The sequence below is a fragment of the Anolis carolinensis genome, chromosome 2, assembly GCF_035594765.1.
Source record: "Anolis carolinensis isolate JA03-04 chromosome 2, rAnoCar3.1.pri, whole genome shotgun sequence".
Taxonomy (NCBI): Eukaryota; Metazoa; Chordata; class Lepidosauria; order Squamata; family Dactyloidae; genus Anolis; species Anolis carolinensis.
Window position 1 is genome coordinate 50,581,750 of NC_085842.1, and position 15,502 is coordinate 50,597,251.

The 15,502-nt window shown below is 39.4% G+C and overlaps 1 protein-coding gene across 7 annotated transcripts in view; it reads left to right on the plus strand.

Moving 5' to 3' along the window:
• chl1 (cell adhesion molecule L1 like) overlaps window positions 1-15,502 on the plus strand; it is a 305,075-nt gene that overhangs the window by 181,521 nt on the left and 108,052 nt on the right. The window contains exons 1-2 of one of the 7 annotated variants that reach the window (XM_062969717.1): window positions 10,890-11,254; window positions 11,898-11,958. The exons of 5 other annotated variants lie outside the window; for them this stretch is intronic. The gene's annotated coding sequence lies outside the window, so the exon portion shown is untranslated. Of the gene's footprint in view, window positions 1-10,889; window positions 11,255-11,291; window positions 11,959-15,502 lie in introns of those variants that run through there. One more of the 7 variants, XM_062969718.1, reaches the window with a different exon arrangement.

Genomic DNA, 15,502 nt, shown 5'->3' on the forward strand with positions numbered 1-15,502 from the left:
ATTTTGCTCTAAGAGCTGTACTCAGGAAGGCATTGTTTGTTTGTTTCTGAGTAAAACTGAGTTTTTAAATATAAATTAAATGCTCAATAGGTATTTTCATATTTACCCTTAAATGTTTCCTCAAACTTTGAGGTAACTGTAACACTTGAAAGCAAGGCATGTTGGGGTGAAGACCAACTGAAAAAATAAAACAACAATGCAAAAAGAAACTGATGTGAAGACCAGCGCATGCATTATCCCCTCTCAAATCTCTTAGTGCTGTATGCATAGTGTTGAGTTCTTTTGGTGGAAAGAAGAAGAAGAAACTGGTAGGTGAGTCCAACTGATGGCTGAGTGAGCATTCCATTTGCTGTGATGCATATCTCTCTTTTTAATTGCAAATGCATGCTCATGCACCTGCAGAATGTATAATGAGTGTCCTCTTTTTTATATTATGTCTGTCTTCACCCTTTCTCGGTGAAGGTGAAATGTCTGTGTTCTTTAGGAATGCATGCTAATAAGTAGTGTGCCAATGTCAGTTGCTGAGAAGATAAAAACAGACATTACTGACAATTATATGTCACATTTTCTGGGTCAGCTAACGGCGATCTGTAAGAGGCAAATGTGCCTTGAGAAATAGGCCCCTTAAACGTCCTTTTGTAGGACAGCTGTTCTGCGTGGATAAGTACAAAAGGAATCAAATATAAATTGGCAGATTACTTTAGCAATCATAAGGGCAGAACAATGACTCTGGTAAAAACAGCAACCTTTTTATATTCATTTTCATAGATACAAAAAGCACAGTCTGAAATAGTGCAAGGCCATAACAGGACTATATTTTAAGACTGTATGCTGTAGAGATTCAAAAGCAGTACAAACATAGGCAAACAGATCCATTTCAAACTCTGCAAATATGAAGTAGATAATTATTTATAGCATTCCTCTGCTTTACTGTTTAAGATGAGGAGGCTGTGTGAGAAATACATCACTCCCTAACATTTTGCAAGCTGTGCCTGATTCAAATTTCTGTCTGAAATACACACTGAACAGATTGTCTGAAAGTGTTGGAATTGAAATAGTAGAGTAAATTCTATATAGAGAGATGAGACTCTGTAAACTAAAGTGCAACACATCATAAGTCAGGATCCCAATCGTTATGTTGAGACTTTTGCCTGCACCACAACATTTTGATTCTTTTTTTCGTATAATTTTTATTGCAAATATAAGAGGTATGGGGAGGGGTACAAGAGTGAATATAGAACAGGGGCATTTTTAACATCTTGTGTCTTCATCTTCTTCCATTGCTGTATGATACTAAAAAGATCTCTGTTATGTTAAAAAAGAAAGGAGAAAAAAGAACATTTCTAATCTAAAACAGAAGGATAGAAAAGTGGATATACAGTGTTTTGAAACAAAGGAGATAGAAATGTTGAGAAATTAAATGCATTTGTGGTGGCTAGAAACAATACCAGTAGCAGTCATTGAAGTTAAAATTTGTGAACCCTATTTTCTGAAGAAATCAAGGTGGCAATGTTATAAAAAGAACCAAAAGTTTAGTTGCACAATTATAGCTTTGTCAATAAGGTCCCAAGGACCACATGTTTCTAAAATGACAAGCTACACCAGTTTCGATCATGCACATTAATCCAAGGGCCTCATCAGACAGGGCAATTTTAGCATCCTAGGACTCTTCCACCCTGTTTTGGTGACAGAGCTCCATGCCAGCCATCGCATGGTGTTGCAGAGGCCACACCTCCAACTGAGGTGGAGGTGTCGTTGGATGCTTCTCTCCTAAAATGGGAACCAGCACAGGTCCTCACCGCAAGGGCAATGCTCCCACTTGTGATGAGGAAAGTGTTGTCACCAGGGAGTGGCAGGTGGGGCGACAGATTTGCCCCGCTGCCCCCTCTGTCCAGTGATGAGGTCATCGTACTGGAATAATAGCCCTACTTAGCACAGAGCTCTGTTTTGGGCATCAGCTTTAATTCTACATATTAAAATATTATATTTATTGACAAAAACTTTCTTACAATTGTCGTTTGAGAATGCTGGAAATAAGGCAATAGGGAAATTCTTGTGTAGGTGGATGGAAATAAGGAAAACACCCATCTATACCCTCTAAAGAATGCTTGGATCTACATTGCCATATACCAGTAATCCAGTTTCTGAATCCAGATTATCTGCTTTGAACTGGATTGTATGAGTCTACAGTGCCATATAATCCACTTCAAAGCAGGCAATTGGATTCTAATACTGGGTTATATGGCAGTGTAGATGTAGCCTCAAGATGACTAAGAGTCTATTTAAAAAGAATACAGATGCAATTATGCAAAAACTTCAATAATAGTATGAATATATTAAACAATTCAAAACAATTTAAAAAGTTAAACGTGTTAAACAATAAAGCATTAAAAGTAATGAAAGGTCAATATCCAATCCTTAAAACAGCACCTCACAGCATTAAAGACCCACACTAATCAGTTTCTAAAAGTCTGACAGCATAAAATGTTTTAAATTGCTGACAGAATGTGAGAAAGGAAAGGACAATCCTGGTCTTCCTATGGAGGGAAGTCCAAAGTCTGACAGCCACTGAGAAGATCCTCTCCCTTGCTCCCACCAAATGAGTTGGAAAATAGTGGGACAAAGAAAAGAATATCTCCCGAAGATTTTGATACACTAATGGCTTGAAGATATGGTCCTTCAAATACCCTATTGGTCTATCATATGACTTTATAGGTTATCACCAGCCTTTTCAGTCATTTGTGAAAGTTGGCCAATAGCCAGTGGAGCTGTTGCAACAGGGGATTGTATGCTCTCTCAACCCCCATGTGGACATTTTTGTATTCTGGAGAATTTTTGTATTTTGGAGGATCTCAACCTGTATCTGTGTATAGAAGTTAAGCATCCTGTATACACAAGGATACAGGATGCTCAGCCTGTATACACAAATACAGATTGAGCATCCTCCAAAATCCAAAAAAACCCAAGATTCCTATATGCTTCTCTTTATAGATATAGATATAGATAAATATATGTATAGGTATCTTGTTATATAAACATTTAGCAAGAAATAAACCATATACAGAGCATCAATGTATAGATTTTAATTGTTCTCTTTAAGGGTGCAAAATTATTCATTATATTAGAGTCCAAACTAGCCACCTGGGCTCTGATTTACTTGACCAAATGATGCAAGTTATTGTTGTCTAATAAGACATCTGCCTTCTCAGTAAGACTGGTGCTCGGATCAATGTATGGCTTGAATATCTGGATATTTAGATGTGAAATTAAGGCTAGTGCACACAAAACAACAGCCATGTTGAGTCAAGATCATCTTAAATTGCTCCCCATGGTTGCTACTTCTGTGTAGCATGCTGTTCCTGTGCAATGCAGATGGGCCAGTTTTTTCTGTACCATCAATATTTGTGCTTTTAAAAATTGCATTATCAGCAATAATCTTAATGTTAAGAAGTGACTATCATTGGGGAAACAGTAAACACTATAAATTCTACATCTTCGCTGCCTCTTGCAATGCTTTGATTTGTATGGCAGAGTCCCAAGTACTGATTGAATATAAATGGTGATCCTAAATAGAAACCGTCGTTGAGCATTATGTGGACATTGGGCTATCTGAGACTTTTTGCTACCTCAATGAATTATTAAATGCCTCCCCCCAATCACTTAACAGCTCAAGTTGAGATATATAGTTCTCCAATCAAGACAACTGTTTTGACATAGGATGCAAAAATCCATCAATTGTCTTTCTTCACCTTTGCTTATAATTGTTGTTTTATTCTTTCATTGTTAATAGTGTGAATCTATTTTAATGCTTACTTTTTACAAAGCTTTAACTATATAGCATTCAATTTATAACCCTCCTTGATATCTGGGGGAAAGATGTGGTATAGATGACAACAGTGATGCACTCTTAATAGATTTATAAATTTGTTGCCCCTTCCTGATTCCAAAACAAATAAATAGAAAATGTAAAAGTTCTAAAACAAATGGTGTCCCACTTTTTCTAATGGCAGATTTACCCAGTATGTTACATTTGACCATTTCACGAACATGTGAATGGGGAGAGGGCAGATATGCATTCTTACTCCAAAACCTTTTAGTGCTGTTCTCATCATATTCTTTAGGGTAAGGGCATGCAGCTTTGTATGTGTGAAGACCTCTGTGTGATTTAGATGTCTCAGTTTTCCAGTTATAAAATCCTCCTAGATATGAAATTATCACTAATCATGAAAAGAAGTCTGAGGACATGTGGCATAAGGGAAGGGAATAAATGTACATCGCTATAGCTCTATGATGCTGCCTCGTGGAAGAAATAATGCCTAAAGAAATTTCACATCTTTCAAATAACAGAACCATAATGAGTATGTACATTTGGGTCTTTTCAGCTGCTTGCCATCACTACAGGCAATTGGACAATTTCAGAAATGGCAGACATGGAAGAGCAATATTGACCTTTTCTCCTGTCCAGAGTGCAAGGTGCTTTATAGTTTCTGAACCAGGCATCCAAAACCAAATGGATTAGTCTTATGTTAGTCCTAGCACTGACACCAGTAAAAACAAACTATAAAAGTTAGAGTTTCCTATATTATAGTGATTGTATGATGAATGGGACTATATGTCAGCTTCCTTCCTAATTGAATCAAAGACATAATAAATAATAATAATAATAAAACTTTATTTATACCCCGCCACCATCTCCCCAACGGGGACTCGGGGTGGCTTACATGGGGCCTTGCCCAGGACAATACAATATAACAAAATATAAAAAACAACATATCATAGTACAATTAACCAATACAATAGATAAAAATATGCAGTACAATACAAAATCAAGAAAGCAATATAACAAGGGCGGGCCGCATGAACACTAAGTTAAAAACTCGGGGTGAGAAAGGGATCAGAATAAAAACCTCGGGGGACAGGGACATCAGATAGTGAAACAGTCTAGAGGATAAATGTTGAGGGGAGTAACAAAAGAACAGTTACTCTCCGAAGGCACACCGGAATAGCCATGTTTTTAAATCTTTCCTAAAGGCTAAAAGGGTGAGGGCTTGCCTAATTTCAATGGGCAGTGAGTTCCACAAACGGGGGGGCCACAGCAGAAAAGGCCCTCTCCCTTGTTCCCACAAGGCGGGCCTGAGATATAGGCAGTGGCGACATAAAAATAGGACACTGCATTACACTAGGATCTGTTTCACCTTCTAAGAATATGTCTGAAATACTGCATTTACTCAAATATATTGTGTCATTGAATATAATGTGTACCTCAATTTTGCAGGTGTGCATTACAAAAAAAGTAAACATGGTATTCGATTTCTAGATCTCTGTGTCCTTCTAAACCTATTATGTCCTTATCTGTAGAAATACCTTTTCAATGTGTGGTTGAGAACATGCCAGTTTACATATATCAATGCTTTGACAGAAGGTCTGTGTTGTAGACCTTCCCTCAAAGCACATTTGCCTTTGCCACCCTGGCCTTATCTGGATGAATAAATTCCAAGGCCACAGTATTATCTACCATCCTTCAGTCCTACTGTGCTCCCCTCCATCAGTTTAAAAACTAACCCTACGCAACGAAAAACATAAAATAACAGAGATCTTAGGCAGAAATGGCTGAACATGTCAACAATGTGGTACTTTAACTGGTGAATTTAGCTGAACTAAAGTGAGATGGAATTGTGGGTAAAGCAAAAGACAAAGCAGTGTTTATTTCTGTTTTAAAGGAGAAGAAAATTTTTATTATTGCACTTCATGAAAAGAATATAAAGAGAACAAATATATGAAAGGTATCTGCAGAACTGTCATAAAATTAAGACCCTAGCCATCTCTTCCTCACTTTGAATAGTTTTGTGTTACGGCCTTATACAAACTTTATGTTTAGTGTTCAGAATCATTTTCTGTCAGTGACTGTCCATTCAAATGTAAAATTTATTCGGATCTCCAATACTATGGCACCATATTCTCAGTGCTCTCTTTTGCCTTCCAGCTGTCAAAACTACATTAAGTTTCTTTCCCTAGGTCTAGAACTGTGAGATCCTATTTGGCTATTGTTATTATGTCATTTTTCACTTTGCTCAGAAAAAAGCTTGTTCATGTAAACAAAATTCCTGTGAGGTACAACAGTAAATGAAATACATAATATTGATGGCATGCATTTTCTAAGAGACAAGGCAACCAGTTTTTGAAGAATGCTCATTTTCAGCCACCACTATTTTTACGTATTGCATGCAAAGTATTATCAAAGCTGGCTAATATTACTTTTTGGGAAATAGAATGGAAAAAATGGCTGGTATTTTCTGAAATGGATTTACTGCTTGGGAGGCTAATGTAATGGGAGAAAGGCAATTTAAATTAGGGTGTATCTGTTTGTGTTTGTGAAGAAATTGCAGCTTTGACATTAGGTGTAAGTTTCATATGGCATGATCAACAAAGAATTCCAGAGAATGCTGCCTTTGGGAATAGATGAAATAGGTCATTGTACATTGCTCAATCATTCTTGCTTAGACCCACCTGCTAGAGGGAGTGGCTAACAGACCATGGACTCACTATCTGTGGGATTTGTTTATCACATGATTGCACAACTCTGGTGGATCAGGGGTTAATTTGAACCCTCAGATTCTGCAGTGTTATGATGAAATCGAGCAGAGTGGTGCCAAGGAGAATTGTCAAAACCATATATAACTTCTCTAAATCACATTCTCTGTACAAAGAAAATGGTACACAACTTGTTTTACTGAGAGTGGTCTTTCCTGGAGCTTTCTAGGAGCATCATTTTCTAGTTGCTGTATTCCAAGTTTTAGGAATTGTTGTTGGCTGAGCTTCAGCTTAGTAGGTTACAGAAATTTTGATTTGCTTTTGGATTAAGGCTCTGACTTATTGGGAAGAACATGAGCCAAAAACCCCAGTTTGGTGATTGCAAGAGGAAAGCCACAGTGAGTGGTCAGTGGTTAGTTTAGTGCTCGTGTTTGCAGAAGGAACCTATCAGAGGTGGTTGGGCAATGCGCACCAGCAGGTTGTTGTGAAAACTCAGGATATACTGGCATCTTCACTTATTATGACAACCAAACAAGCCTAGCGAAGAAAAGCAGAGGGGTGGAAAGGCAGAAATAATTTTTGGGGTAGCTAATAACCTACCTGTTGGAAGAGTCCACAGATTAGGCTATGTAATATTTTCAGTGAAATTATAGTTCTAAATAAGGAGGTGAGAAATATTAAAAATATTCAGAAATGATAGATTTTGTGTATTAAGAAAATCTATTGGGAAGAATCCAGGAATGATGAGATTTTTTGCAGTTTGAGACTTATTGCGTACAAATTTTCATGTTGTAGTTTTCTGCACAAAACATTTTATGCATAGAAAACAGGATTTTTATATGGAAAATATTTCAATACAGCAGAAAATGTTATGATTAGAAAATTATTCTACATAGAATTTGTGCAAATTTGATTTTCATTGAAGAAAAACATTTTCTGCCAGAAAACTAAATTTTCTGCGGCAGAATTGATATTTCTGTGCTGAAATATTTTTACCCATACAAAAAATACTTTCAGTCCAGAAAATGTTAAAATCATTGAATCATAAAGTTGGAAGAGACCACAAATAGTCATCCCATTCAACTACCTGGCATGCAGAAAAATATATAATCAAAGCACTCATAACAGATGGCCATCCAGCCACTGCTTAAAAACCTCCAGAAAAGAAGACTCCACCTTACTCCAAGGCAGCATACTCCATTGATAAACAACTTTTACCATCAGGAAGGTCTTCCTAATGTTTAGGTTTTTTTCACAAAATAACCATATGCAGATTTTGCACAGAAGACGTCCAAAATTTGAAATTCAAAAACCATATGGTTTTCAAATAATTTCTTGTAGTGGAAAGAAAATTCCTGAAATTATTCATTGCCTCATCTGAGAAGAAAAATTTCATCCCTAGTTTTAAACAAAGTATGGGAGTAGAGGTCCTTACCTTGAAATACTTGCACAAAGAAAGTACAGGGAAAGAGAGGAGGGAGCAGACACTTTTAAAATATGGCTTTTACAGTCATTATTATATAACCAATTTTCAAGAATATCTGAAACACTAGCAATTAAACCAAAATCATTAAATTCCTTTCATCAGAAACATGTACTCCTCACCTAATGCAATCCTTATATTCAAAACCACCTACTGTAATTCAATATCTTCCTATCTTCCTTTCAAGGGAGTTTGGGTTTGAAGAACTGGGTTAAAAAAGTATCCTTCCCGGTACCCTTTCCTTAGACACAGCTTGCGTAAGACAAATCACAGTGTTCTTCTATTCTGATTGGCTGAACGGGCAGGGGACACAAGGAAACCCCATGCGGGCAGCAAGCGTCAGTGTGTCCATGCCACATGGTGCTGAATAGGGGAGGAGAAGCCATGATCAGCTGCCATGTGGTCCTGCAACAGACGAAAAATGTGACGGCTGAACCCTTACTTTTACAGCCATCCAGCCATGCCGAATAAGCCAGATTGGCCGAAGGAAACTAACCACTCTGAATCTGTGCACAAGTCTAATGTCCATACAAAAGAACATATCCAGATATCATGACTAACGACATCATCAGATGTGGCAAATTTCGATGGCAACTCCAGCTGTGATGCAGCTTTGCCATGGAGCCCACTGGCTCCCACTACACATGGGAGAAGTACTTCTGGGGTGGCCCCAGAGCAAAACTGTGGCGGAACCAGAGTTTTCACTAAAAAAAAGCCACCGGAGGCTTCCCATGTTGCATTGCCCTCAATGGGGCAAGCCGGCCAGCAGACACTTCCTCCCATGTGATGAGGGAGGGAGGAAGCTGGAATGGTGCGAGGCATGCAGTGATAGGTCCTCACGCTTCCTGGGTGGGTGCTGCCGGGATCGCAATGATATGCAGAGATCCACAGTGATTCTTTTGACATGTGTGACAAGATAGCCAGTCATATTGCCTGAAACCTGTCTAGTATCCTAAGCATGCCCAAGGCGAAATCCAATTGACTGTATGTAGTAAAAAGAGTGCATTTAATTTCTCAAACTAGAGATCATTTAAAATAGCTTATTTTACCATTTTATCATTGGGGATTGCCCTGGAGCTCTAATTTCAAATTGCCAATGACTTTTATGTAACCATCTTATAACATGTAAGTCACTGGTAAATTAAATCTGAATTTAGCTAAAGAAAAGGTCATCTCATGTATTAACTATTACTAAACTTGTGGAAATCTAATTATTCATTTATACTCACAACACTGTATAAAAGCTTGCAGAATCTTTTTTCTTTGGGTTTGTTTATGAGTGGTGGGAAAAAGGGAGATGAAAATAGTTTAGATGGTAGCTGGATGTAATGGTACAATATAATTTAGTTTTCTAGCACTGGAAATGCAATCTGAAATTTTGTCTTATCATGCTGTTACAATTTATGAGCTATTTTTAATATAGCAATTATATTTAGTGAAAATTGCTCAGGAGCTTTAGGAGATACATGGAATTTTAATAATTTCTGTCCTATTTGGATGCCATATCTATCTGTCTATCTATCTGACCCAGGAAAAGGTAATGTACAATACAGGAGTCAGGAATGGCATGGTTCCTTAACAATATGGTGTACTTTACATAATTGGCAGGCTGCAAGAAAAGGGCAACTCATTAAGCAAACAAATAAGCTCTCTTGAAAGCAATCAGTATTCACCGTTACAGGGTGGTACAGTAAATAATGGATGGCAGGTAAGAGGTTTGGGGTAATTATCCACCATGAGTTCAAATTATCTATCTTTTTAAAAATAAAAACTTGAATAGAAGAAAGAGAGAAATGCAGAGAGCCGAGAATGATAAATTGCAACTCTAAAATTCTAGGAAATGATACATTTTAGTGGAATTGGTGATCTTTTACTGATTTAGCATCTCAGGGTCTCCTTTTCCATTCAGTCTACTATCTCATATAAACAACTTAATACATTTTTAAAGAAAATCCTTGTTGATATTCCTCTAATAAGGGGAGATTTCAGTCACATAAAGTTTAGGCAGATATATTATTATCAACTATAGTATAACGGCTGTGATAGTTGGTGGCAAACATACACAACAGGATTCCTAAATTTGTTGGCACAGTATGTTGGGTAGCCCTAGAGAAATATGCGCGCCTGTATTAGGTCAGTTTGCCCTTGCCACCATTATCCAGACACTCTTCTTTTCTCTCTGGGGTGCTTTCCACACAATACTATTCAATTATAGCTGCAGATCAATTTCAATTTTGCCTCAGTCTTGTCACATGACTTTGTGGTTCTCCAAGTATTGTCCTGCTGGGAATAATCTATTAATAACACTCTTTCCCCATGGTTCAGGAACCAATCTGAGTGTGAATGTTTCATTCTACTTCATTGTGAAAATGATTAAATAGTGGTTGTGGTCTATATGTTGCTTACTTGGGGATTCCCAAGGATATATCCAGCAGGGGAAACTCAGACTACTTCTACTACTTGGCCGAGGAGGACAATACTTCCTAAGAGAATAGCTGTATTTCCTGGTCTGTTTTTAATACTCATGAAACTTTTATTTATTTTTAATGCCTTGCTATTATAATGCAATAATAGTGTGATGTTTTTCTACTAATCTTGAGAAAGCTCTCTCTCTCTCTCTCCCTCCCTCCCTCTCTCCCTCCCTCCCTCCCTCCCTCCCTCCCTCTCTCCCTCCCTCTCCTTCCCCTTCTCCCTCTCTCCTTCTCTCCACCCAGTCTCTACAGGCTTTACACTATTAAAGCACATGTGTGGTGATGATGTGATACACAAGCACAACATTCAGCTGTCTTTGTGAGCCTGAAGGGAGAAGGAAGAGAGAGAGGGAGAGAGAAAGAAATTAACGGAGGGAGGGAGGGAAGGGGAAACGGAAAGGGAAAAGGGGGAAAGCTGTTAGGGGAGCAGAGGATAAATGAAAAAGAAGGTAAGAGAAAAGAAAAGGAAGAAGGAAGGAAGGAAGGAAGGAAGGAAGGAAGGAAGGAAGGAAGGAAGGAAGGAAGAAAGGAGGGAAGAAAGGAGGGAAGAAAAATGGAAGGTGTATGAAGGAAAGCTAAAGTAGAAAGAAAGGGAGGAAAAAAGAAAGGGCGGGGGGAGTTATATGAATGAAATGGAGGAAGGAATCAAAGAGCCTGCCCACCATTGCCAGAGTGTTGACATGGAGACATTGTGAGATAGGCCTTCGCTGAGCTGGAGAGAGGAGAAAGCAAGCCGGCAGTGTCCCCTCTGACACCCAGGCAGTGCCAGGTATATACCCTGATTATTCTAAATGTCAGCAGTCACAGTCATTAACAAAAATATGATGGTTGGGGTCACTTGTTTTCCACAGCTCTGTGAACCTTAGAAAACTGTCCAAAATCAGTTTTTAGACCAAATACCAGAGCCAAAAGTGTTGTGCTATCATTTCTGGCCACACTAGGAGAAATGGTGTGGGTCTTTTGCAAATGAAAGGGGAGTAATGGTACATGTCCCTTTTGTAGTGGCCCACTCCTACTTTTCAGGTTAATATCTGTCCTTTTTAAATATCTAAAATGTGTGCATGTTTCTACTCATGTTATGCTTTGAAATATACACAGTTTTCTATGTATTTTTTTCAAACATGTATTATGCTTTTGAGTGGGTCCACAGATGTATATCAAAGCAATGACTTCAGAGCATAAACAATTCTAAACTCAATTCCAAGAGGGGATAACCAACCAGCCCAACATAGTAGAATCTCTTGGACTTGATATAAATCCTTTGCACTTCCTTAAAAGGAGTGCCAGATGTTAGCTTAGATGTTAGTAGAGTGATGAATACATGTCAGCTTTTAGCAAATGTTGAAAGGAGATGGACAAGGTGCTGAATTTTAGAAGGAAACTTAGAGAAGATTTGTCACTCATCTCACCAGGAAGATATCAGCTGCCATTGCCTGAAAGGGAGCAAATACAAGGAAGAAGAGGCCTCAGCAGGTACCAAACTCTATTGACTGTTAATGCAAGCCCTGTGTACACAGATAATCAGAATAGCACATCTCTGTCTTTCTAGCCATCCCAAATAAGTGGCAACTATGGGTGAATGGTTTGGGGAAAATCAATTACAGGCTGAACTTCCCTTTCATCTTGTTTAGTACTAAAACCGAAGAGCAGTTTGAAGATCCAAATCACACTTTATTGAAACGAATTCGGTGTGAAGAAAGGCACATTTTAAAATGTCTCTTAAATTGCAGAAAAATGTCACAGCTTCACCATTTCCCTGCTATGTATGGTAAGAGAAAGTGGTACATCGTTTCATGTAATGTGGCCATTTGAAGCTACACTACCCACAAAAATCATTGCAGTTGAAACATATTCCCAGAATGGTAGTAAATGTTCTGTTGTTTGAACATAATGTGTTAAAAAGCTTTTGAAATATGATAAATGGCCATGTGTGATTGGTTAAGAGAATGGGACCTGTTCAGAGTTGCCCAAAAGCTTGAGATTTAAATGTTAATCCCATATGGACTATGTTGATAAGAGCTAACCTTTTCATTATATCAAAAGCTGGGATGAAGAGAGCGGGGAAAGAGATTTGGAGATAAAGTTTTCACAAAGCTTATTGTGCTGATAAACTACAGATAGTTATTTAATTACTGCCATAGGAGAATACATTTCATCATGCAGGTCTTATTAAACACAGTATTAAGATTTATTCTTGCTGCGGGATTTAACTTTACAAAGATTTACACCTGTAGTTGTGTTTTTCCTCTTCCTCGTTTTATTTTCACACCAACCCTGAGATGTAGAAAAAATGGAACAATATAGTGTTTGTCCTATCTTCACTCAGGTCACATCTACACTAAAAATTTAATGATTTTTGAAGCTAGTTTCAAACTCCAGTAGCTAGACAAGGAATGCCCACTGAATTGCATGAAAGAAAGCCCTGAAGGCGTACCATTACTCTATGGCTGTGTAATCATCATCTGAGTCTCAAACAGGTTCCAGGATTTCGTTTATAATCACTAGCACAGTAAAATTACTTTTTTCAATACCAGTTTGAAAATAAGTGTATATGAGTTTCGTGTCTGAGCAGGGTCTTTAACCCCAGAACATTTCACACTTCGAGTGAAAATAATAAAACATTATTTGTATTCTGCCCTATCTCCCCAAAGGGATTCAATGCTGACATTTTTCTTTAACTGTCAGGTTCCATCCTATGGGATCCAGGAGTATGATGTTTAAGTAAAGGTAAAGGTTTCCCCTTAGGTTAAGTCCAGTCGTGACCGACTCTGGGGGTTGGTGCTCATCTCCATTTCTAAGCTGAAAAGCCGACGTTGTCCATAGACATCTCCAGGTCATGTGGCCGGCATGACTGCATGGAGAGCTGTTACGTTCCCGCTGGAGCGGTACCTATTGATCTACTCACATTTGCATGTTTTCAAACTGCTAGGTTGGCAGGAGCTGGGGCTAACAGCGGGTGCTCATTCCGCTCCCGGGATTTGAACCTGGGACCTTTTGTTCTGCAAGTTCAGCAGCTCACCTCTTTAATGCACTGTGCCACCAGTGATGTTTAGACAGCGATATTTAGAATTCTCAACAGTTTAGACAGGGATATTTAGAGTTCTCCAAAAACTGTAAAATGATGTATAAAACTGCAGAGTGCTCTATAACCCCCTAGATTTCATATGGTACGACTACAACTCTTAAAATCAGATCATAGTGCAATGACTGTATGGTGTAAAAAGGCCCCCTGGATGGAGTGGCATCAATAGCTTTGGTGGCACTCAGTGCAGAAATCCAAGTATCATCCCTATGGACCTTAGCTACCAATATTGTAGCTAAAATACCAGAATATTCTCATATTTGAACCCCTGCCCCTTATGTATCCTGAGATTGTGTAGAAGTGTGCATTCACACATGCACATTCAATGCCCTCAGTTCCCTACTCCTGATGCCCTCCAGCTGTTGCACAAGGAGCAGTAGCAGTGAAGTATGGCCAACCAGCAAGAGAGCAGGGAAAAATTCAGAAATCCACAATGTATGGTTAACCCATTCAACAGCAGGAAATGTATGCCACAGCAATCAGAATAGCAAATTAAGCCTATCATTACCTTCCCAAATCAAAGCACTCTATACAAAGGCATTTGCTTTGGCATACAATGGGGAAAGCACAGGCACAGTTTCTGATGAGCAGCCAGGGGTATAGCTGGGAAGGCGGCAGGGAGAAGCTGAAAAATGAAAGGAAGAAAAAGGGTTTTGTTTTATATCTGCTATTGAAAGAAAGGGTGGGGTGCCAAAGAAAAGGAAATGAAGCAAGGACACACTATGAGTAAATGTTTGGCACAGAAGTGGAGGGGCAACTGGTTGAGGGAGGGAGTCCATTTGAGAACATGCTGAATTTAATTGTTGGGAAGGAAGAGCTCTCCTTCGCCAGCCTTCAGTGAGCCAAGGGAACAAAGATGTATGCCTGTTCCCCATCAATTAACAGCTTTTCCTCCTGCCTTGCCCACCTCTCTCCTAAACCCATCTGGTGGTGGTACCTGATTTAGCTTGCACCTCCTACACCTCCCTTGTGACCCTACTGCCTGGATGTCTCAAGTTCCAGTCAAACAGTTATTCCTACGTGGCATAGAAGCAACTATGCCCACCCCCCAAAAAACTGCCACCACTAGCATCTGGTGGTTTCCATGTGCGTAGGGCAGCAAATCTACTTCAGGACTTCTACCCAAAGTTGAATTTGGGTAGCATTTCAATTTCAGACTAAAAGCTGGAGTGGATTCGCCAACCCTCTGAAATGGGAACCAAGAGCTGCCACTAACTATCACCAGAAAGGGGAAAGAGAAAAAATATTTTGAACCTTCTAAAAACCAGTTGAAAGCTTTCTCCAAATGCTTCCAAGTTTTAAAATTTCAATAGCCTCCACCTTTCTTGTGATACCCATTTTGGTGGCCACATTTATAGATCTATGCATCTTTAGTGTGCAGGTAAGACCATTTACCTGCTTTCTCATTTTCACTCTGGTCGTCCCCGTTGCCGCTGCCATTTTCCCCGTCTGGTGCTGGAAGTGCCCGGATGTACGAGCGGCAGGCAGGCAGGCAAGCAAGCAAGAAGGAGCCCACTGTGCCCTCCTCGATGACGGCGCCTCTGTCGAGGAAGGCACAGAGGGCCCATTCTTGCTTGCCTGCCTGCCTGCCTGCCTGCCATTTGTACATCTGGGTGCTTCCAGTGCTCCCTGCTGAGTGGATGAAGATTTGGAAGAAATCCAGCAAGGGTGAGTTGAGTATGTGGGGCTGGGCTTCCCAGGGAGCCAGGGAGGGAGGGAAGGGGCCAGATGGTCGGGTCTTTCTCCCCCTTTGAGCCCCTCAGTGGCAGGGACGTCGTGAGTTGGGCTTCTCTCTTGTGCCAGGCCTCAGCCCCATCTCCCCCAACAGTCTCTGGATCCAGCTTGTCTGCTTCAAACTGGATTATCTGGCAGTGTAGACTCATACCATCCAGGCAAGGCAGAACATTTGGAGTCAGAAACCTGGACTCTGTAACA